Source organism: Mustela lutreola, chromosome 4 (genome assembly GCF_030435805.1).
Source record: "Mustela lutreola isolate mMusLut2 chromosome 4, mMusLut2.pri, whole genome shotgun sequence".
NCBI lineage: Eukaryota > Metazoa > Chordata > Mammalia > Carnivora > Mustelidae > Mustela > Mustela lutreola.
Window position 1 is genome coordinate 61580117 of NC_081293.1, and position 24741 is coordinate 61604857.

The 24741-nt window shown below is 39.8% G+C and overlaps 1 long non-coding RNA gene and 1 pseudogene across 1 annotated transcript in view; one reads left to right on the forward strand and one right to left on the reverse strand.

Moving 5' to 3' along the window:
- The window catches only part of LOC131828912 (uncharacterized), a 461649-nt gene that overhangs the window by 149614 nt on the left and 287294 nt on the right, over positions 1–24741 (reverse strand). The window lies entirely within an intron of this gene.
- LOC131828911 (prothymosin alpha-like) lies at positions 18672–19004 on the forward strand (annotated as a pseudogene).

Genomic DNA, 24741 nt, shown 5'->3' on the forward strand with positions numbered 1-24741 from the left:
TTGTGGTTATTGTTTATTACTTATTGCTAAAACAATGACAATAATGGTATTGTGGGGATTGTGAAGTCAGAGAGGTATCAGGAAAATGCAAATCCAAACCATGGTGAGATAGCACCTCAACTGGCTAACATGGTATTACCAAAAGATAAAAGGTAACAAGTGTTGGGGAAGCTGCAGAGAAAAGGGAACTCTTACACACTGATGGTGGGAATGTCCACTGGTAAACAGTATGGAGGTTCCTTAAAAAATTAAAAACAGAACTACCATATGATTCAGCAATTCCATTTCTGAGTATATATGCAAAGGGGACCATCTCAAAGAAATACCTTTACCTCTATGTTCATTGCAATATTATACACAATAACCAAGACATGGAAACAATAGAAGTGTCTATAAATGGATAAAGAAAGTGTTATATGTGTATATATATATATATATATATATATATATATATACACACACATATATATGTGTGGAATATTTTATATATTAAATATATATGGAATGGAATATTATTCAACTATTAAAAAGAAGGATATCCTGCCATTTGCAACAACATGGATGGATCTTGAGGGAATTATGTTATGTAAAACAAGTCAGAGAAAGACAACTACTATATGATCTCGCTTACATGTGATATCTTTAAAAAAAATCACCACTCAGAAAGAACAGATTGGTGATACAGGCAGGAGGACAGTGGGAGAAATTACTTAAGGTCCTCAAAAGGCACAAACTTTATTTATAAAACAAACTCCAGAAATGTAATGTAAAGGATAGTAACTATAGTTAACAATACTGTATCATATATTTGAAAGTTGTTAAGGGAATAGATCACAAAAGTTCTAAAACAACTGTAACCTAATGAAGTGATGGATGTTAACTAAACTTGCTGTGGTAATTATTTCCCAATATATATGTATTTCAAATCATTACAAAGTACAACTTAAACTTATACAATATTTTATATCAGTTATATCTCAATAAAACTGGAAAAACTAAACAAACACTCTAAAATGCATTGAATAAAAGATGGGTATTGTGGGAATACAATGAGGTAAAGTATATAAAATCCTTGCCTGCACCTGCCACATGGTTAAAGTACTCAACGAATGTTAATTACTTTTATGAACAAAGGCACTGCAGGGTATAAGAGGATAAATCACAGTCTAATAGAGATGACAAAATACAATCATAAATAACTACAATAAAAGCAAAATGTTTAAATGCTTTGAGAGTGCCGCAGATAAAGTGCTACTGAAGAACAGAGGAGGAAAGACAAAACAAATGTAACTGGAAAGGAAGGAGAGAGAAACCAGAGAAGACTTCACAGAAAAGTTGGCATTTGGATTGGACCATTTACGTTATGTAAGATCCTTTAATTATGGATCTATACTCTACATTTTTCCCAGATTTTGGCTACAACAGAACGCTCTTGCTTGAAAATTTGCAATCCTCCCCTTTAATAGACAGTAAACAGTGACCTATCAATGCCTCCTTCTCTGCACTTGAGTGAAAGATCTGTATAAATATGTTTAATTTTGGTAAGCATCTCAGACTTCATCCCGAACCACCACCTTTTGTCCATACTCTTCTGATTTTGCCCTTGGTCATTTTTTCTACCTTATGCAAACCTCATGCTTGTATTTTTATCATAAGCTTCCTCAAGTCCATTCTTGCACATTGGTAGGGTATGTGTTTTTATCTTCTTCCTGGGCTTTCTTTAGCATTTTATTTTGGTAACTTGTTTAAGGATAGAGATTACTCATTCTTTTATGGCTTATCCAGTAAAATAAGCTAGGCTGTAATGTATCGATACCAATGCCATTAGCATTTTTGTCAGTTGATAAAAAGGCAATCCATATGAAAACATAATATTGGGAAAACAAGAGCCCAACAGACTTATTTGTATGAATTAACCATTTGAAACTCTGAATTATTAATTTCATTGTAGTCATTGATGTAATGCCCTTCCATAAGACCTAACGGAAATGTCTAAAAGAATTTTCAAAACTAAAATGGCCAACCATATAATCACACCCATCAGTAATTGTTAACAGAGTGGCAAGATAATACATCCCTGTCAAAATTAAACTTTCATTCAGAATGAGTAGTAAAGAACTGCAGAGAAAGCTTTCTGTTCATTAAACACAACATGTTTACTACATAATGAGGAATTGTTCTCTGGCAAAAGGAGATCGGAAACAGTTCACTGGTAATTCATAGCTCAGTTTTTTAGAAACTTTTGTAGAAAATTACGTATCATTCTTATGGAACTTAAGATTTGTGGTAATATAGTACCATGTCCATTTCATAGCTCACCTTTGCCTAAACTTGTTTATAAAGAAAAATAGAAAATAAATGGGAAAATGCGCATATCCTAAAGATAACCACTATTGAGCTTTGGTTTATCACACTGTTTTACAAGCTATTTAAACTTTGTTCACTAAAAATTATTTTATGAATGTGTTCCCATATCAACACATCATTATTTTCCCATACTACATGGAATTCTATCATTTAAATTTCACATAATATATTTAATAAATCCCCACTACTAGGGATTTTGGATAGTTCACTTGCTATTAATACTGTAATACAATTGTCTTTACATATATACAAGTGCTCCATTCTGAGAATTTCCTCTAAGTGGTATTTTCTATATCAAAACAAAGTACATGTTTAAGACTTTTTTTTATGTTTTAAATTTTTTATTTTTTTATAAACATGTATTTTTATCCCCAGGGGTACAGGACTTTTGATACAATTTCCCAATACCCATTTATATGTTATAAGCAATATAAGAAACTGTTGACATTTCCTTGTGCTTTCCAGGACAGAATATTATTAATGCTTTTTAAATGTTGGTTCTTATAACACGTATGTTTTAATATCTGAGTAAGTTTTTCTTCCTTACAGATTAGGTAGCTCCAGAGCATGAGATTCACCCAAGAATTCTCTCAGACCTAGGAGCTTACAGTGTAATTACAATCATGTTTTTTCCAAGAGTGATAGTATATAGTACCAGTCTACAGCCTTCATGATGGGCCTATTAACCTGGCATGACTGCAGAGTTGCCTGACCTACTTCTGGGACATCTTACAATGAAGCATGTCACCAACAGTTTGAAGAGACTGGTTGAGTCAGGCTCTACCCAGCCTCTCAGATAAAGTGCCACTTCACTAAACTAAATGATACCCAGGTACCAGCAATTTACGTAGTGGTATCCTGCTATGTCGGAAGGATTGAAGCACTCTTCATCATAAGTGCTGTAAAGGAAGAGTCTTATTCATTCCTGAGATTTAGAAGTAAGAACTTAACCTTTACGCTTAAGTATTTCCGATGTATAAATTAAAAGGAAACTGGTTGCAATTATAAATGAGCATTGTGAAACATAAATTGTGAATGTCAAGGCTGAATACCATTTAAATCAACCATGAATATTTCTGTATCTCTAAAGGGTCTGTATTAAAACCTTTCTTTTCCCATGATTAGAATTATCAGGCGAAGGTATTTACCTTGACTCTGTAATTCTGAAACAACAAAAAGCCCCCCTAGCTTTTTGTGATGAAGAAAATGGGAAATGGGAAGCATGCCCTTTAAATATCAACTTCTAATTGCAAAGATGTGAATATGTAAATCCAATTACATACATTTAAGCATTAGATATTAATTGGATCTGCCCTGATATAAATTGCAAACTTAATTCTTTTATTAGAAGTGATCATCACTTTCCATTTTGGCATTTGATAATAACTGACAAAATATCACAGCTTCTCTCTTGCCCTGAATTTGTTGAGGCAACATTATATCTCATACAGATTAAATATCTTTGTCCTGAACTCTGGAGCCATTAGAATATGTGCTAATACTTTAGTTGAAAGGAATAAAGAAGTGATTGTACCACAATGACCTCTTAATCACTGGACATTTAGACGGCCACACATCTTAAATGACTGGCAGGTAGAAAGAAATGGTCAGATGTTGATCTTCAATTAACAATTTCAAGAATGCTCTTTGGGGACATGCTCATCTTGGCTTCTGCCTCCCTCATACCACACAAGTATTTGAGACTCGGTATCCTTCTACATTCTTCTATATCTCTCTCTTATAATAATTTGTTGATATCCATTGTGATGGCTAAGTGATGCCCTGATTCCTGGCAAACATTATTTCTGGATGTGTCTGTTAACAGCATTTCTGGAAGAGATTAACATTTGAATTGGGGAAGTGAGTAAAGCAGAGGATCTTCCCCAGTGGGTGGGCATCACCCACTCATTGAGGGCCCAAACAGAACCAAAAGAAGGGGGAAGAGTGAATTCAACTTTCTGTTTGAGCTACAGTGTTCATCTTCTCAAACACTGGCACTCCTGATTCTTAGGCCTTTGTATTTGGACCTAATTATACCACCAGCTTTCCTGTTTCTCCAGCTTACAGAAAGTAAGCTGAGGACTTCTCAGCTATCATAATAACATAAGCCTATTTCTTGATAAATAACTCTCTAAGTAGATACATGGAGAGGCAGGTATAGAAATAGAGGAATATATATCACCGAAATCACCGAGTGTAAATACATGATTAGATTCTGCTGGTCATTTGAGCATTGTAGTAACACTCACCTTTAGAGTCCTTATTCCATTATCATATATATACAATATCTCATTGAATACCCTAATAGGTATATGAGACACTATACTACTATATACTTAATACTAAAATACTATACTATATATCTAAACATATATATTATGTATATCTAGGATATACTATAACAGATATCTCATACATCTGTTATATACATCTATTTAATACATCTATTTTAATTATCTATTATATATAATTATATGTATATATTATATGCTATAATAGATATTTATATCCATATTATAATATATGCCAAGAAGTGAGAAGCAGTTGCTAAGACCCCTTAGGAAAAGCAGGTTTTGTATGTTCTAGAAACAGAAAGGATATCAAGATATCCTTTGGGGCACATGGAGGAGGCAGAGAGGATAAAAGGAAATACCCTCAGAGTGGTGACTAGAGGGAAAACCATCTAGGTCCTCATAGATAGTGGCATGGATGTTAGTCCGGGTAATACGCCCATTTAGAAAATTTGAGCAGACTTTACTTCTATTTTTAAAAATCACTCTGGTTTCTGAGTAGAGAAAAGATAATCAAGAGGCTAGCAGTGCAAACAAGAATATGGTTAAGTGACAGCTGAAATTATCGAGGCAAGAAATGCTGGTTTGGGACTGGGCAGAGGAAACAGAAGGTAGGGGCAACAGTATTTGTTTGTCTGGAATGGAAAAGAGAGAGAAAAGTCAAGATGACTTCTTGGTTTTGGGCCCTAGCAACTAGAAGAATGAGTTGTCATTTACTGAGAAGGAAGACTAAGAGAGAAGCAGGTTTAGAAATTCAATTTTTTAGACATTTTAGTTTGAGATAAGTACTTAATATCAAATGAAGATTTTGGGTGGGCAGGTAGCTAATGTATAAAGTTCAGAGGTGAAGGCAAAGCAGGCTGTGTATGTTTGGGAGTCAAAGGTGGTATTTAAAGTACAAGAGTAGATGAGATTACCAAAGGAATGATTTAGATATAGAAAAGATTAAATCCTATACCCAGGGACTCTCCAATTAACAGGGATTTGAAAGATGAGGACAACTTAGCCAAGGATATTGAGAAATAGTGTCTAATGAGGTATGAGTAAGAAAGTCTCTTAGTATAAATAAAAATATAGTATTATACCTATAAATAGTCATTAATTATTATAGGTAATTTACTCTGCCTGGGTTCTGGGCAAACATGTAGATGAAATAAAAATGTTACTGCTCTCTAAGGGAGCACAGTGAATAGCTAATCAGTCTCCTAAAGTGGCTATCCATGAGTCCTACCAATATTCATTCCCTGTGTAATCCCCTCTCCTTGAGTACAGACTGGACCTAGTGACTTGCATACAATGAATAAAATATGGTATAAGCGATGGGAGGTGATTTCTAAGACTAAGGTACAGAAGACTGAGACTTTAATCTTGCTAACATCGTCTCTTTAGCTTTTCTTACATGCTTTCCTTGATGAAGACAACCACTTAACAAAGGTAACCTCTAGACGATCAGACAACGAGGAACTAAGACCCTCTGTCCAACATCAGGGCTGTTGGACAGCCCTGTAAACTGAATTTTAAACAGGGCTGTTGAACAGCGCAGTAAACTGAATTCATCCAACTATTTGAGTGAGCTTGGAAACAGATCCTTCCCCAGTAGTACCTTCAGATGAAATCACAGACTCATGGTCAATACCTTGATTGCAGACTATGAAAGGCTAGGAAGGTTTTAAGGCATGATTAGATTTCTGATCCATAGAAACCATGAAATAATAAATGTAGTTTTAAGCCCTAACTAGATTCCTGATCTACAGAAACTGAAATTATAAATGTTGTTTTGAGCCACTAAACTTTGAGTAATTTGTTATTCAACAGTAGATAACAAATGCAGTAAGGAAAATAAGACAATTCAGAGATCTCTATAGAACAAAGCAGCATTTATTGAAGCTCCCTTCCCCCATTCTTATTTCAGGCATCTAATGCTCTGTGATAATAGTGATAATGATCTTAGTATGAATCATCATCATTGAGTCAACTTTCCTCTGATATACTTGCAGCTTGGGTCTTATCTAAAATTGAAGAATGAAAATAACCAGTGAACAAGTCAGAAGAAATTTTTGAATAAAAACACTTTCCTAGCACCTATGAATTAATACTGCAGAGCACAGCCAGACTCTGCTCCTGGTTTAAACACTTTAAATCATCTCATTTGTTTTGAAACTCCTCTCTCCTCTCCTGCTGACTCTCCAGCTAGTCCATCCCCACCTTGGTGACATAACTCTAATTTAAGCTTCTTTCAAAACCCATTATTTCCACTTCACTGCCCTTGAATGCCATTGAATTAAGATACCAGCATAATTAATGGACCACCTTGCTAACACTATTTCTTCTTCATATCATGAGGAAATGTCAAGTCACATTTCCTTTGGAAATCAACACTAGTAACAGATTTCACTGTCATTTATAAATTAGTTAAGAAATAAAAAGTGAAGACATGCAGAAGTAGTTAAAATATTTATTCACACAATAATCATATAGGTTTCTAAATAGTTTTCTTTAAAAAAAAATAAGGGGACCGTGGTAGTTAATTTTATGTGTCAATTTGATTGGCCTAAGGGATGCCCAAATAGTTGATAAAAGATTATTTCTGAGTGTGTCTTGGAGGATGTACCTGGAAGATATTGAGCATTTGAACTGGTAGACTGAGTAAAGAAGATCACCTTCACCAGTGTAGGCGGGTATCATCATTCCTTTAAGGAACTCAAGAGTACAAAAGGTGGAGGAAGGGCGAATTTGATCTTTATGCTTGAGCTAGGACATCCATCTTTTCCTCTCCTAGAACACTGACTGTGTTGTTTCTCAAGTCTTCAGACTCAGACTGAATTACACCACTAGCTTTCCTATTTCTCCAGCTTGCAGATGGCAAATCATGGGACTTCTTGGTAGACAGTGATTCTGTTTCTCTGGAGAACCTAACCCAGGGATTCCTTGTTCCCAAAAAATAGTAGACTGAGTTAATGCAGATCCGTTACTCATACAAATAACCATAGGAACTCCGGATAAAGTATAACAATGGGGCGCCTGGGTGGCTCAGTGGGTCAGCTCAGGTCATGGATCAGGGTCCTAGGATTGAGCACCATATCGGGCTCTCTGCTCAGCAGAGAGCCTGCCTTTCTGTCTACTTGTGATCTCTCTCTCTCTCTCTCTCTCTCTCTCAAATTAAAAAACAAAGAAACAAACAAACAAAAAAAACCTTTAAAATAATAAGTAAATAAATAAATAATATAACAAAAAACCATCTTAAGCATTGTAGCTGGATATAAAACAAAATACAACAAACTCTTCTTTCCTGGTTCAAACGAGAGGGTACCTAAACCCAGAGTGGAAGTGTAGCAGAATTGTACTCAATTGTACTCATTGTAGCTCAATTCCAGGGAGATTTTATTCTAGGATAAATGATGTTCCTGGAATTAACCTGACAGGTGGGGATGGAAGCGATAGCACGCTGGATGTAGATCCTAGAAGCCGCAGGCTGAGCTTTTAACGCTCTAGCTGGAGCAGATGCCTTGTGTATTAGTTTTCTGTGGCCATTGTGACAAACTTGGTAGCTTAAAACAACAGAAATGTATTCCTTCATTGTTCTGAAGGCCAGATGCCTGAAGTCAGGGTGCCAGGAGAACCGGGTCCCTCAGGAAGCCCTCAGGGAAAATTTGTTTTTTGCCTCTTCCTACTTCCTGCTACTGCAGGCATTCCTTAGCTTACAGATGCACCACTCAAGTGTCTGCCTCTGTCTTAAATTGCCTTCTCCTCCATGTGTCCACATCTTCTACTTTTCTGACTGTCTCAAATCTCCCTCTGGTTTTCTCTTATAAGGAAACTTGTCAATGGATTTAGAGGCCATCTAATTATTCAAGATGACCATCTCATCTCAAGATCCTTAACTTAATCACATCTGCAGGGACACTTTTGCAAATCCTTACAGGTTCTAAGGATTAGGACATAGATACATCTTTGGACCAATCTATCAGCCCATCATTCTACAGTCTTAACCTAAGAGACAGAAGCTGGAAAGATACCTTTGCATAAGGTGAGAACTCTCAAAGTGTGACCCCATCTACATGAAAAAAGGATTACAAAAATTCTACAGAAGAAGTTAAAAACTTAAAAGAAATATTGCTGTCTACTCCAGGTACTGGGTGGGGAAGAAATAAACACCTTCTAAGAGAAATATAAGAAATAGAAATGCCAAGACCACACTAAATGTGGGTGTGATATACAAATGTATGCTTAGTAGGTGGTATGAGTTTTAAGCCTAGAAGTTGACATAATTTTTCCATGAAAACCCCAAATCACTACACAAACAAGTCTAAAATCACTCTGTAAGGAGGCATCCACAATTCTAGGAACACAGAATTCCCACAGAAATTATTTGACTTCAAGGCAACTGAAAGACCTAGGTTCCAGTTTCAAATGTGCACTTGATTTTCTTTTTATTTAATTTATTTTCAGTGTTAAATAATTCATTATTTATGCACCACACCCAGTGCTCCCTGCAATACGTGCCTTCCTTAATACCCACCACCAGGCTCCCCTAACCTCCCACCCCCCACCCCTTCAAAACCCTCAGATTGTTTTTCAGAGTCCATAGTCTCTCATGGTTCACCTCCCCCTCCAATTTCCCTCAACTCCCTTCTCCTCTCCATATCCCCATGTCCTCTGTGTTATTTCTTATGCTCCAAAATAAGTGAAACAATATGATAATTGACTCTCTCTCCTTGACTTATTTCACTCAGCATAATCTCTTCCAGTCCCATCCATGTTGATACAAAAGTTGGGTATTCATCCTTTCTGATGGAGGCATAATACTCCATAGTGTACATGGACCACATCTTCCTTATCCATTTGTCCATTGAAGGGCATCTGATTTTTGACACCAGTAAGCAGTATGGGCCCTGGTTCCCTACTTTTATAATGCAGGCTCTGCCATGCCCCAGGACAGGCCTTCTAGGGATATCATGAGCAATTACAAGGCTACGTGTAGAAAGATACCATTTATAAGTATACATACAAAAATACAAAATGCATATAATGATCAAATTTCTGTGCACATTTTCCTTTTAACCCAACATGTACAGTGGTAAAAGTCGAAAGATTCTACTGAATAAGTTATCTGGTCTGGATACATTTGGAAGAGATTGTTCTGTGCCATAGGACACAAGAACAGCAATATAAATGTGAGCATTTGTCACCTTTACACATCAAATGAAAAGATTTTTAATATTTAGAAACTCACTGACATTCCCCCTAGAAAGTCATTTCCAAATACCCTTTAAAAAGTGAATGTGTAATGGAAAATTTAACTTTTCTATTCACAGCTTCATGTCACCACATTTCCTTACTTTTGAAAATCAATAGATGCTATTAATCATTTCTTTCAATACCCAGAGATTTCAGATGCCTTTAAAGGTGAGCTGCAAAAGTTTGGGAAGGATATTCATGGCAGGACTAGTGGAGAAAAACTACCCCAGGAGTTACAGATAATCGCAGGCATTATTAGGTATTAAGATAATTGTCATATCTCTTGGGGCTCCAGATAGAGACCTCAGACTTCAGAAGTATCACAATAAACAAGTATAACCCTCAAATAACAGATAATAAACTCCTTGCAAGTCAGACTTTTAAAAAAAAAAGGACTTCGCTCTCTGACTCATAGACCAGGGACAAGAATAACTGGGGGTTGATTGCTGCTATCTCTAATATCATTCTCCTTTTTGTTTTGTGCATATCCTTATAGTCAATGTGGTAATGCCATAGTCAGGAGGGCAGGAAAGTGCTCCCAAAAGAAGGGTGAGTCCTAAGAGGTATTGTGACTGGGAGGTGCTCTTTTCACCAAAGGATCAGAAAGTGGATCACAAGAGAACTTCTGCAAAATAGTACCCACTTTGCTTAGGTCCTTGTGTGTCCATGTTTACACTGTAATAAATTCGGAAGCATCAAACAAAGATGAATTACAGCTGACAAATTTACAGGTTAGAGCAGTGGCTATCAAACTATAGTAGGCTTCAGAACCCTCCTCAGAACCTGTTAAAACCCACCTCCAGAGTTTCTGATTCAGTCTGTCTGGGGCAAGCCTTGATAATCTGCTTTTTCACCAACTCCTCAAAGTTTCTGATTCAGTAGGTCTGGGGTGGGGTGACAATTTGCATTTCTTCCACATTCCCAGGTGACATTCATGCTACCGATGCAAGGGCTACACTTTGAGAACCTAATTGAAAGCAAGAAGTTTTTGACTTCTTATCAATAACTCTTTAGAATAAAGATTCATTTTTTTGTCCTCAATAAAACCATCATTGGAATGAAGATTTCAATGGAGCCCAAGTACCAAAATACTAAAGAATAAATGAAGACAAGTATTGTAAGGACAATAATGGCAATGACATCCAACCCTGTTATTATCAATCAGGCATTTTCTCTAACCCTCATTGCAACACTTCAAGGTATATAGTACTTTTATCCCATTTTTCAGATAAAGAAACTGAAGCTCAGATCTTTCTGAGCACAAAACTTGTATTTTTTTCCACACCACTTGACTCGTAAGAAATAACAAGATTATGACCAGTGTCCCTAGCTAAAGCTTTCAAAAGTCAGTTTCCTACTGACAAGGTTATTATTGGTTTACCCTACAACAGCACAAAAAGGAATACCTGTGTATAAGTACCCAGTATCAACGGAGGATGGACCAAATCAACTAGTTCAGCATACCTTATAAAGTTGTTCCCCATGTTGCCGCCATTTTCTCCTCTAATTCTCTTAGTTCCTATATTTATAAAACTCCAAGTTAAAGAATTTTTTCCAGATAATACTAAAGGCCCAAATAATTTTGAACTCTTGGTCCTGGGGCGCTGTGAAAGATTAGCCTTGTTGGGGTAGACCAAATTATCAGGTCTTCATAGAATTTGTGGCCTATAAAGCTTAGTACCATCAGAGTCCATTATAAAAACCATGCTTGTCTCCACTGGAAACAGCATCTGTAGCTTTGAGAAGTGAAGTGAAGTCGGCTCTAATCAAAACAAAGCTTTTTCTTTCCTCTCATTTATGTTCATGGACGGGGCAATCGGAATTACTGAACTCAAGCCAGATGATGGTTGGCTAAAGACAGCTGTCTCTCTAGTGCTAATCAGTAGTGATAAATGTACTGTCAGCTTAGGACATGTGGATGGGGCAGGTGAATACAATTCTTGGCACAAGTTCCACGTGACTCAAGTGATGAGAAGGTAGGAGGGAACACAAAGTGCAAAGGGCACGTGTAATAGAGTTCCTTTGAACTAGAAATCCTTTTTAGCCTGGGTTAAAATTTTTGGATAACCCTTAGGAAGTGGCCAGTGCTATCACAAGGCACCATCTTTTGGTAGACAAAGGAAAACAACATGAGAGCAAAAACAGACTCTTCAGAGTGGATTAATTTATTCAACCAGGGAGGAGGAGGAATCACCTCCAACTAGGGCAACTTCAAGTTGTAATTAAGAGTAACTCTCCATGCTGTGGGCTGAGTGACATCTGGTGCCTATCCTGGAATCCAAACAAGTCATCAGTAAGACACTTTAATTAGTGCACTAACTCCATACCTCACAATAGTATTGCCGGATCCCCAGAATAGGGCAAGAGGCCAATTTTCTATGCTTACCCCTTTTTCAAACTTAAAAAAACATGCTGCTCTTTCTCTGAAAAGATGGAATATTCCCTTTTCACTTTGGGTGGCATGCCAAATAAAGGCTTTCACATTTCAAATAGTTATTGATTGAACTGATTTATGAATAAAAGGAGATAGAGGCAAATAATTAGATGGGTTTTCCTCCTGCAGCTTATGATTTGATGTGAAAATGCTTTTGCATCTAAGCCAAAACAGCTCAAGTCTGCCGTCTAGAGCTGGTCGCCCCCGCCCCACCCAGAAAAACCCATTCCTCTGAGCCATGTCACACTATAGCTCCAGGCAAAAAATGGAGACATTCTCCCCGTACCACATCTAGGTTAAAAAAATCAAGGGCAAGGTGACACTCTTTAGGTGGAGCTGAGTCCAACTCCTGGGGAAATTTTCAAACTTTAAACTGAAAAGACACCATTAACCTGTTAAAAAAAGCTGCCCAGGGTCCGGAGTAAAGACAGCTGGGTTTTAGGGGCAGCTCTGCCACTCACTATCTACTATAAACTAACTTTTACCAAGCATACTCTGAAAAGGATTTGAGGCAGCAGCCAGTAATTCACTGTGTGTCTTAGACAATGCTTTTGAGTTCTCTGGGCCTCAGGTTCTTTATCAGTGTACGTGATCAGATGGGGCATGCTCTCAGAGCACTTCCAACATTCAATCTCTCTGATTAATTATCAGCATTACCAAAGTGATTTATATTTGCTCAGCAATTTGGAATTTGACTTTCATACACATCATTCCTTTCACCGACCCTCACAACTATCCTTGTTGGCAGTCATGACAGGTAAGAAAAGAGATAATCAAAAAGATCTATAACAACTTATTATTATTTGTCAGAAGGATACCCCAGGTTTTCTTGTGGTTTTTCCACTCTACCTCTGAAATTTGAAAAATATAACCAGCTACAGATGATTCTATGAGAAGATAAGCTCTAGTGATCTTTACCTCACCACTTACTGACTGAGCCTTCATACCCTCATCTACTTAATAAGAAGGCTGGACTGGAATATTTTAATGTCTTTTCCAGTTTTACTACTGGATATATCAATGAAACACAGAGAAAGTTATTCAGCAGCAAGTCAACCTCTGATGTGGTCTTTGCCTTGATGAAATTTCTACAATCTGAGGACCACTCTTTGCTCTCACCAGAATAACAGCTCTTATATCTCCCATTGAGTCTATGATTCTCTGTAATCTAAGTCACTGTCTCAGTATCTCAGTATATGAGATACTAAGTTGCATCTTGTAGGAAAGCCTTCCTCCAATTACCTACTTCTCTCTATCCCAGTTCCAGGTGTCTATGCTATAGTTTCTAAATACCTGCCCATCCCAACCTCAGCTTTCCTGTTATCATTCAAAGCCAGTTGTTCCCCTTCTCTACCATCTATTTTTTTTTCTCCCTTTTACAGCCTGTGAGTTTGGCAGAGTTGGTGAAGGTCTATTTTTCTGTCACTGTGGCAAATGTGAAACCAGATGTGATCTGGCTAGGGGGACCCAGGTACCAAAGAGTGGAACTGACATTAAAAAATACTCTGCCTAAGGACTAAAACTCCAAACACTGCAGATTGTTCCAGAGAGATCTGAGGCCTCTTCTTCTCTAACTTCTTCATTTTTCTAACAAAAGAGTTTGTATGGGTTACCTGGAGGCAAATCAGATTATTTAAGGGTCAACAAAAGACATAAAGAGAAAAAAAATAGGGTTACCAAGTATCAATGCCTTTCCTTACCACAATGATTTCCCAGATCCTGACACTTGGCCCACTGGCTCCCACCCCAGGAATTTTCTATTTCCAAAAACAAGGCAAATGCTGGGACTCTGGATTATTGGAATATTCTTTTGCATTTAGCATTTTAGTCATCTGAGGAAGTCCCAAATTTACCCATAAGTAGGCCTATTCTTGGATTCCCACCACTTATGTAAACACACAGAAATGCAATGAGAGCTTTCAACCAAGAGCACAATACCAATCACCATCATGTACCTTGTGTATACATGGCCATAACCAGTCACATCTTGCTAGAAGCTTAGCAGCAAGATGGAATTGCTGGAATATCAGGGTCTAACTGGTTCTGGCCAAGAGCAGCACTTCTCACCTCTAGCACCTAAGGTGTTCTTTGAACACCTCCCAGCCAAAGACTTAAATTGATACCAAGTCCTCAGAGATCAATTACAGAGAATAAAACCTTCCACTAACATTTCCCTGGCCCAAGTCTGCTCACATTCACAGTATCCAGACACATGGATACACCATCCTTTCTATTCCTACCTCCATAGCAATTGCCTTCTCTCAGAAAACCTAGTCCAGGCCAGATTACAATTTCTGTGGGCTCTGGGAGCAGCTTCAAACCAGTTTCTAATCCCTTCCCCAAAACACCACCACGTACAGTCCCATGCTGCTGGCATATTGCTAAAAATCGGCCCCTGTTTGTTATTTCCTGCCTCTAACTCTATAAAATCAGCTCAGCCAATTCCACCTGGCATTTAATTTTCTCTATGATCTCCCCAAACAAATCTCATCTCCCACTCAATGCCCTGCTGCTTTCTAAACTCCGAGCTTTAGTTGTTACAGTGCCCTGGGCATGAGTTGCCCTTTTCTCAGCTCTACTTGTAAAAGCCTCCTATTTGTGAAGCCTCAGCTCAAATGCCTTCCCCTCTAAGAAACCTTCCATAACTGCTCTGTCATCTACCACTCTTAGTGTATGCAAAATTCATACCTCCCTCCTTTGTCAGCTCATAGTACTTTGTTTGTATCACTTCTAAATCTCTTATCATCTGCTGCACACAGTATAATTGAGAACCTGCCATGGTGCTTTTCACTAGTGATTGTATAAATGCTGATGTTTGCATTTTCCATGGCACCTAGGACCATGCCTTACACATAGTCTGTGTTTGTAAACATGTACTGAGTTAGGCTATTCTCTCCCCGATAGCCATTACTCTACATGATCAGCCTTATTTTCCCTCACATTAATAATGAGTTCTCGCTGAGATGGGCAACATTTTTCAAAAACAGAGAGGGGTTGGATGTTCTGTTCATTTTACTAGGATATATCAGGAAAACATTGTCACGAATGGCTTCAAGAAAAGCACCAACAGAAATAACTTAGCACCCAAATATTCCTACTTTTCAAGTCCAGCCTCTGACACAGTACAGAAATTTCATCCTCCCTCGATATTCTCAGTCATGGGACACACTACTTCATACTGCCGCTTTAGAAAGTAAAACTGTAAGTGACCTGAACCATTTTCCTTCATTGGAGGCAAAGGGTAAAAGTGGCTCCTCTCTGAATAGTTAGCCTGAGAATAATTTATGGCAGTTAATTAAACCCAAGCCTGATATTTTCTATTTTTAAAGGAGGAACCAATTATTTACTCATTCATTTCCCTTGATATGCTTAGGAGCACTTTTAAGTACATTGTCAAATGTCAAGCAGAGGTGAGTGGCAGCCTGAAATTAAAGCAGTCCCTCTATGCCCTGGGCTTAGCTTCTCTTGGTCTGCTGGGCACTATGACTTAGAAATGAAACTCTGTTATGCTCTGATGCTCTCCACTTTTTTTCAGATTTCATTTTAATAACTTTATTGACATGTCAGGGTAGACAAAGTTGTCAAAGGTGGTATCAAATGGCCAAATAAATCCAAGCTTGATCTATCCTCATTTCCTGTTGCTTTACCGTCTGTTTCTAACATAACCAGGGTCCATTCACAAATCTCTGATGCTTTGTGATGTCAGACAGACTTTCAGTATCTCCTTGAAGAGTCTCCCTAGCACATTAAGGAACATATGCCTCTATTATATCAAATCTGGGAGGCTGACTGGTCTTGAAACACTAGCCTATAATGAAATACAATTCAAAACTTTGGCTTAGCTCCTCACACAGTTGTGCATGAAGATTTTATACAGTTTTATACAGTTTGAAGATGTGAGCGACCACTTTCCACTCCTGCCACCATGGCAGACATTGCTAATTAATCAGAGCCCTTATATTGGGTTTGTTCAGAGAAATAGAACCAATAGGAGGTATATGCATAAATAGATTTATTATAAGGAATTATGATATGATGATACATGATTATAGAGGCAACAAGTCCCAAGGTCTGTAAGAGAGCCAATGGTTTAGCTCCCATCTGACTCTGAAGACCTGAGGACCAAGACAGCTGATGGGGTAGTCTGAGTACTAAGGTAGGCAATCTTGAGACCCAGGAAGAGCCAGTGTTTCTGTCCATGCCCAAAAGCAGAAAAAAGCTGACATCCCAGTTCAAAAGCAATCAGGGAGGAGGAATTCTCTCTTACTCAAGGGAGGGTCAGCACTTTTGTTCTCTTCAGACTTTCAACTAATTGGATGAGGCTTACTTACATTAAGGAGAGCAATCTGCTTTACCCAGTCTGCCCATTTAAATGTTAATCTCATCCAAAAACACCCTCACAGAAAGTCCCAGAATAATGTTTGACCAAATATGTGGACACCCCATTGCCTGGTCAAGTTAACACATGAAATTAACCATCACAGCCCTCTTTCCCAATGAGCCCACAGAGGCTTCAGCCTTCATCAGGATGGGCCCCAGTCAGTCACTCCCAAACAACCAGAGTTGGAACAAGAGCTAAAAGCTATTTGCTATCTGAGAGTCTAGTAAAAAAGTCATACTAGGTCACTAAAAAGAATCATAAGAGCACTAGAGCTGGTCAGATCTATGGTTCATTAAGCTCAATATCCTATTATAGAGGCAACTACAAAGGAAGGACTGAGGGAGGAATCAGTGCCCGCTTTGACACCAACCTTAAAAGCTATCTTCCTTTAGTACTTCTAATGGATCTGCAGGTCCTAAACTTTACCCAAGGCCATTTTGAATTCGAGTTCTCAAATGAGTAATAACTAAGCCAGTGCAAGTCTTCAGGCGTGTGAAGGGGTGGAGCTAGCTCTTGGCACTTGACCGATCGACTCTGCACTGAGATTTTTTTTTCTTTAATTTTATTTTTTCAGGGTTCCAAGAGTCATTGTTTATGCACCACACCCATGCACTGAGATTTCTTAATACTCCCAATGCACAAGTTTGAGGTAAGTGGTGCTTTCACTTTGTTGGCTTTGCATTTTTATTTACCAAACCATTCTTTCCGAATTCAGAATTCTCCATGGACAACCTAGAGACACATAGTACTTTTTTCCCTTCATGGTTAACAACCAGGTACTGAGTACCTCTTGTGAGTGAAATTAGTTATTTCATTTGCAATATTCCCATTACAACCTACACACACACACACACACACACACATAAAAAACACATGTGGAATACTTCTCTCCCAGGATAGCCTTGTGACTCCCTGTCTGTTACTTACTCTTATTAAATAGCCACTTTCCAGTGAGGCCTTCTGAGCCACCATGTCTAAAGGGGCAAATCATCCCTCCCATCCCTAATCATTATTTCCCTTTTCCTGCTTTATTCTTTTCTTTAGCTCTCAACACCATCTAACATACTCTGTATTCTTTTTTTTCTTACTTTCTGTTTTTATCCCTCACTAGGACGTAAGTGGATAGAGATTTTTGTCTGTTTTGTTCATTGTTAAATTCCCAGCAAGTAAAACAATGTCTAGTACACAGTAGGCATTTGGCATGTTTGTGAAATAAATGAAGGAATAAACACTCTGAAGTAAGTATCATTATTACATTTTACTGATGATAAAGTCATGCAAGTGCAAAAAGATCAAGAAACTTGCTTGAGGACATAAATACTTTCCCTCAAAATGAAATAACAGGAAAGAGAGGTGGCGTGGGGAGAGAGAGAAAGTACCCTAAAAATATTTTTATGCATTTGGAAATGGTTTCAGCAAGTGGACCATAGTTGCACTGTACTTGTCCTGCATCTAACACACATGTGGAACCTCTGTGGCTGGGCTTAGCATGTGTTCCTTGGCATTTGTTAATTCTGTAGTGATGAGCAGCTCTCCTCCAAGGGCTATGTCTAATGCTGTGCCTTAACCGAAGGACAACAGCAAATGTATTCATTCAATTCCATAACGACAAAGACTTGCATTTGTAAAGCTCTTAACTCTTTTTTTAGTGTGCTTTCACACAGATTTAATTTAACATCACCTCTGCAAAGTGGACGGGACTGGTAGTATTTTATCTCCACTTTACAACAGAGAAAACAGAAAATCAAAGCTTCCATGTGATTTGCTCGAGCTCCTACTTCACATGGCAAGCCACCCCCACTGTCTGCTCTGAAAAACCATCTTTGCACAGCTCCCAGTCCCACTCAAGGTTCGCAGCTACTACACCCACCACCTCAGACTCCTGGCCCTTTACCACTAGTGTCCTCCAACTCTCACTTTCCTTCTAACCCGTGGCATTGGGTCCCCAGTGTGCCCCATCATGTCAGATGCAGCCATGGACACCAGCTCCCAGATGACCACCAAGGACTTACAGGAGAAGGAAGTTGTGAAGGAGGTGAGAATGGGAGAGAAGCGCCTGCTGGTGGGAAAGCTCAAGAAGAAGATGGGGAGCAGGAGGCCGACAGTGATGAAGAAGACGAAGATGAAGAAGATGAAATGAAGAAGATGAAGGAGCAGGGATGAAGAGAAGGAGAAAGAAGGTGATGCTGAGGAAGAGGATGGAAAGGAAGGCTGTGGCAGGCTGTGGAAGGCTGAAGATGATGAGGATGACAATGTCCACACCAGGAAGCCCAAGACTATTGAGGATGACTAGACAGCAAAAAAGGAAAAGCTGGACTTCACGAAAACAGAGGTCACCATGACCATTCACCCTCTGCTTCCCATGTCTGACTCTAAACATGGTCACCTTCAAGTGGACAGTCCCAGCCAGCTAAAGCCAGGGAATTGGAAATGGGGGGCGGGGGGTGGAAGCAGGGACAAAACTTCCAAAGCCCTCCCTTCCTTTGTTAATTTTTTTTAATATTTTATTTTATTTATTATTTTAGAGCAAGCACACTCATGGGTGGGTGAACAGGGGAGGCTCAGAGTGGGGGAGAGAGAGGCAGAGAATCTCAAGCCCAGTCCTGGGTCAAAGCTGCCTAGGGCTCCATCTCAGGACCTTGAGATCATGACCTGAGCAGAAGCCTAGAGTCCCACGCTTAACCAACTGAGCTGCCCAGGCACCCCATCCTGCCTTACTTCTTAAAAGTACTTTCAAAAGGAAAACTTGTTTGTATTTTTTATTCACATTTTACATGTTTTACATATTGCTAGGGGTCAGCCATTTTTAATAATCTGAGATAACCAAGCTGGCCTTCCCATGGTTCTCTGTCCTACTTCTGACTTGACTTGTGCTGTGACCCTGTTCATTATAATCTCAAAGTGGGGGGAGGGAGTCTCTGTAAAAAAGCAAAACCAACAACAACAACAAATCTTATTCCAAGCACTGCAGTCACTTTGTTTCTGTGTATACTTAGTAGCTGGCTTGTAGCAGTTGGATAAAAAGGCCAAAGATAAAAGGTTTCTTTTCTTCCCATTTTTGTCTATGAAGTTGCTGTTTATTTATTTATTGGACCTGTTTGATGTGTGTGTAAAACAATGTTGTCCAGCAGAAACCAGAATTTTATGTTGCTGAGTTGTTCTGCACAAACAAACAAACAAGACAAATGACAAGGCAGCCCTGAAGATGGAATCAGACAGACCTGGTACGAAACTCATACTTGCTTCTTCTAGCTGTGAAACTGGGAGAGGCTCGTTAGCCTCTCTGACTCTCCATTTCTTTAGCCACAGAATAGGGACCCTACCCCCTCACAAGGCAGTGGTGGGAAATAAATGGCATGATGTACCCAATGCGGGAAGCCCAGGGTCAAGGACATGAGGGGGTGCCCCAAATGTTACCTCTCAATCCTGTTCCCTGCCCTGCTCCCCTGCTTTTCTCCTGCCTCCTAGCCCATGACTCTTCCAACAGGAACAGTTACGTAACTCCGGACGGAGACTCATTTTTTTAGGGACTTCTTTTAAAGGCTGGTAGACATTTCGATGAGTTTATCAGTATCTCAGTCAGAGAATTCAAGAGCCGGTGCAGTGTTTTATAGTTCAAATGCCAGATGTCCTTCTAGGAGGCCAAAGCATGTGTGATTAGAGCGGGCAGCAGCTACTGACTTTCCCAAATAAAATCTAAGAAACCGTGGTTTTGTGGAAGGTCTCCTGCAAGAAGTATTTTTCACAATGAAAATGCAGTTCTCTGGTAGCAGGTCACCGTACTCTTAATGTGCTCCAAAAGAACCGTCGGTTTTATAGTTCATTGAACAGATTCGTTTGCATATTAACTGGTGTTCTCTCCTCTTCTGCCTGCAGTGCTTATATGCACAGTGTACCCTTCCATAAAACATGCTTAACAACAGGGACCCAGCCCAACGGTGTTGGTGACAATGTTCAGTTAAAAGCAAGGAGCTTGTTACAAGCATGCAACATGATTGGGTGGTAAAAAATTGAGGCCATTTTGAAAAGCCAGAGGACTCCTAGTACAGTTTCCAAAGTCCAGTGTCACTGCTGAATTGTAAACCATGCCTTTGGTTTGTCCGGGGCAAAGTGGAGATGAGCACTCTCATCACTGTCCATGCCCCCACACCCCCAGGAAACACCGTGTACATTTGACATCCACGACCCCGTGGAAAGGGACTTTGCTACAGTTGGTAACCTAGTGGTCAAATAGTAATAACAGACAAACTAGTATCTGTACTGTTTCTGATCACCATAGTACAGCATTCTTAATACAGCAACAAAAGTAACCCCCAAAGGGAACAATTAGATTGAAGAATGAAAGAAACATAAGCCGTCAATTGTTTTATGGTTAAACCTTAACTTTTGCTTATGAACACCAACAAAGCTGATCAAGCTTTGTGCTTGACACGAGTTCAGGCCGGTTTGCGGCAGCTAAGCCCAGAACTCGCTTTCTGTCATGGCCCCCGACAGCTCAGCTCACAGCCCACCCCACGCACCTGACCACAAACAGTTCCCGCCGTAACCTGCCCGTTAAGGCCAAACAGGAGGAGTTTATTGGAACTGTAAGGCCTTCCCTGGCAGTTGTCAGCACCCCTTCCTCTTTCCAGAGTCACCTTCCCACAGTCTACGCATATATAAAGGCTTTGCTCACCACCCCCTTCCCTGGGAGGTGTTTGGCTGAGGCTTTGAGCATCCTCCAATTGCAGAGGAGTCTCCCCACGCCCCCCCACTAACATCCAGACTCTTTTTTTCTTTTCTTCTTTTTTCTTCTTTTGCTTTGACAAGCGTAATATTTGGCTAACGTCTCCTTTCCTGATTGAAAATCTCAGATGGACAGCTTCCTCAAACAGAAGCACAAAGGCAAACAGGCGTGCTCACTACCCCGGTTATTGGATTAATTCACTCCGATTCACCACCAGACTCTAAGCAGTCTGAGAACAGAAACCACTTCTTGACTTTCTTCCTCATTTTCCCTCCACATCCAGCACAATGCTGAGTACAGAGTAGATATCCAGTGCATGCCTATTGAATGAGTTAGCAAATTCCTTTCAATCGATGCTATTTGCTTACTGTCAGTCATGAACCAGGCTCTGTTCTTTGGGCTTGAGATGCATGGTAAACCAAACAAGCGAAAACACAGGCCTTGCTGGAGCTCCTATTGTAATAACTATAATAAATAAAGTTGTATTGTACGTTAAATGGTACCTGCTGAGAGGCCTGGGGGGGACAGGATGAGAAGGATCAGGAATTGGGGCATAGGGACAGAAAGAAGATTTGCCATTTTAAATAGGATGGTTAGGAGAGCCTGGAGGAAACAGGGACAATAAACAAAGACTGGGAAGAGGTTTTGGATTTTGCTATCCAAAAATCTGGTAGCAGACTGCTCCCGAGAGGAGGAACAGCTGGGGCAGGGGCCCTAAGCTGAGAGTGCCCCCACTGTATCTGAAGAACAGGAAGGAGACTGACTCATAAGGGCTGAACTAAGGGGGCAGGAGAGCATAGGCGGGGAGACACGACCAAAGGGTAGGTCACAGAAGGCTGCACAGATCCTTGTAAGGTTGTGGCTTTTACGCTGAATGAAATGGGCAGCTAGCACAGCCTTTGTGCAGAAGACTGACATGATTTGCTTGCTACTTCTTTTTCTTTTTAAGATTTTATTTATTTATTTCAGAGAGAGAGAGAAAGAGAGAAGGAGATAGAATAAGTGAGAGCGCAAAAGCAGGGGGAGGAGAAAGGAGACTCCCCACCGAGCAGGGAACCTGACACAGGACACTGGGATCATGACCTGAGCTGAAGGTCATGAAGTCACTTCACCGACTGAGCCACCCAGGCACCCCCGATTCGCGTGCATTTTCAAAGGACCATCCCAGCTGCTCTGTTGAAAACAAACTGGGGGAGAAAAGACAGTAGTAGCAGGGAGACTAGGAGACTCTTATAAGAACCCAAGTGAGATAAGGTTGGTGGCCCTGGCCAAGGAGACAGCTGGAGAGATGCGGAAACATGGTTAGACTCTGGAGATCATTTGAAGATCAAACAAGCCTATTTTTGGATGTTCACCTGCACCTATTAATATTAATACATAGGAATAGATTCAGGTTATCACTGTCATGATATGCTTTCCTTTGTGTTCCAACTTGAGAAGAGAACGCAGTAGCAGAAGATGACATGAAAACCTGGTTATACCCATGGGAATGTACTGTGCATGTAAATATCATCCAAGATACACATTAAGGCAGAAAGAAAAATTTTTTAAAGGTCGAAAACTTCGCTACTGAACAAGGCACTGAAGCTCCAGGCATGTGGTTTGAGTCCAGCTTCTGCTCTAGCAGTCAAATTAGTTGATTTCCCCAGGCAATTTCCCCCTTTGGATTGGGGTCTTAGCAGTATCCACATTTTAATTAATCCGAAGCTTAACTGTTCCTCTTCTTTCTCCTTCTTGGTGGCCTCCCCTGCCTTGGCGCCCCCCAACATACTCTGAACATTTATAATCTCTTATATGCAGTTTGTGTATTGGGTTCATTTTCAATGTTCTGTATAAAGGGAGCTCCTCTTTGGAAAATCCAGGCACACATGTTTTATTGAATAAATGCCACAGGCAGTTGGAAACACATTTGGGAAAATGGAGGCAGAGTTCAATGGAATGGCCATCTGGAAGGGGCGTGTAGAAGGTTAACTACCATAGAGAAAACATCTTCTGAGTTCTCGCTCTTCAGAGGCCTTGTGCCTGGGCCATTCGGTGTCAGGCTGTACTTTTATCGGTGCTTAGACCTTTCTGGGCTGAGGAGGCCACTGGAGAACAGCCTCATGGTGTCTGTTCATTCTGAGGCACTTGTTTAAGAAATAAGCTGACAAAAGATCTCCAGTTCTAAGATTGATGCTGGTGGGAAACAGTAATGCATTTCAATGAGGAATGATATATCCCAAAACATGACTTTTTTCATTACACTGAGGTACAAAGTTACTATATTTATTAGTTTTTTTTTTAAAGTCATAAACCATTTAGAGCCATTATCTTACAGACAGATTTGGAAATGTCATACAAGGCTTCCATAGGTATAAATTAATACGCAATCCTCACCTCAAGTGAAACTGTTAGGCTCCCCAATGAGAACCAAAGTCATATTTTAACAGAACACCATGCAGATTTCAAAGTGTCTTAGCTTTTTCACCAGAATTGCAACTCTTCACCCAGAATAAAGCACAATTGTTTGACAATTGGTTCTGCACAAGCAGAACCTCTCTATATACTCATCTATCATGTGTGTACAGAGTATGGCCATTTGGTTTACAAAATATTTCTGTATATATGTTAACTTAATCCTTGTGACAATTCTGTCATACAGGTGCCATGACTCCCATTTTACAGGTAAAGAAACTGAGGCTGAGAGAATTTAAGTGACTTCTTCAAGAGCCCATAAGAGATAAGAGACAGAGCCAGAGTAGAACCCAAGTATGTCAGACTCCATCTGGGTTATCAAGGTCTTTAAGGTGCTCCCTCCCAGGTTCAATAGATTTGTTTTTTCAATAAATACCTTGCAACACATCCCTTGATAGACCTCACCAGCTTACTATGGCTACACTTGGTAGCTAAGAGAGAGAAGATGGTATGTTCTATGTGTCCCTCCAGATTTACTCTCCACCCCCCACCACTCTGCTCTGTGCCCAGGGACATTGACCCATGGAGACTCCCCCATCAGGCTCCCTTGCCCTCTAGATTTCCACCGGGTTTGGCCAAGGGGAAGGAAGGAAAGAGGATGAGCTGGTTATTTCTTTCTTCGGCTCCTTCCCTACCCAGTTGCCACAGATGGTGTTCGTCCTTCAAACAGACCACAGCTCTGCTCAGAAAACTCTCAGTGTCTCCAGATACCGATAACCGCTCCTCTCCATCCTCTCTCTTTTCAAGGTTAGGGATGGGAAGAGTCCACAGCAATGACTAGCCCCAGGGTTCTGCACCACCTCTCATAATTTTATACATCCCCGCCCCACTTTTCTAAATACTTCTCTTA